General features: G+C 35.5%; 1 protein-coding gene across 2 annotated transcripts in view; it reads right to left on the reverse strand.

Annotated features, from left to right (window-relative positions):
• LOC105814519 (transient receptor potential cation channel subfamily M member 7) overlaps positions 1-939 on the reverse strand; it is a 91042-nt gene that overhangs the window by 54985 nt on the left and 35118 nt on the right. The gene's annotated exons all lie outside the window — the stretch shown is intronic.

The following is a 939-nucleotide window of genomic DNA, read 5'->3' on the forward strand; positions in this document are numbered from 1 at the left end:
ACAACTAAAAAATATATATATAGAAAAAATTAGCTGGGCATGGTGGCGCTTGCCTGTAGTCCCAGCTACCTGGGAGTCTGAGGCAGAAGGATTCCTTGAGCCCAGGAGTTTAAGGTTGCTGACGCCACGGCACTTTAGCCCGGGCAACAGAGTGAAACTCTGTCTCAAAAAAAAAAAAACTTTATGATCACCAACATGACACCACAAGTGGAAAATTCCACACATTAAGTACTTAACACAAACTATGTTTCATGCACAAAATTATTAGAAATAGTGTATAAAATTATATTCAGGCTACGGGTATAAGATATATATGAAACATATATAAATTTCATATTTACATTTGGGTCATATCCCCAAAATATCTCATTAAAAATATGCAAATATTCCAAAATCTGAAAAAAATCCAAATACTCCTGGTACAAAGCATTTCAGCTAAGGGATACTCAACCTGTATGTACTATGCATACCCTATGCCTACCTACTAACAGTAAATAGAAATATTTTCACCGACATTTTTACTGAAGAGCTAGTTACATCGGGGACAAAAAAATGAATCCCAACTATCATTTAACATAAAAATTATTAGAGCTCTCTTTACAAAAATTAATCTAGCAAGGAGACATCTAAAAAGTAAGCTAGTACAACCACGGCTTCTTGGGGAGGGGCACTGGAGAATTAAACTAGTAAAGGAGTGGATAGGACACAACAAATGATTTCTAAATTCTATAGTTTACAATAACTTACGGAAACTAAACACTGCAGATTTATTACTAATATAGTCCTAGTTTGTCATTCTTCCTTCACCTCTACAATTATTTTCCAAAAACATATGCAACTAGTCAGGGCCCAAATGAACAGCTTTCCCTTCAGCTGATGCTTCCTTAAACTTCCCCACTTCTTAAAGAAGGATGACTCTACTTTAAATGGAGAATCACC

The sequence above is a fragment of the Propithecus coquereli genome, unplaced genomic scaffold, assembly GCF_000956105.1.
Source record: "Propithecus coquereli isolate 6110/MARCELLA unplaced genomic scaffold, Pcoq_1.0 Scaffold3, whole genome shotgun sequence".
Taxonomy (NCBI): domain Eukaryota; kingdom Metazoa; phylum Chordata; class Mammalia; order Primates; family Indriidae; genus Propithecus; species Propithecus coquereli.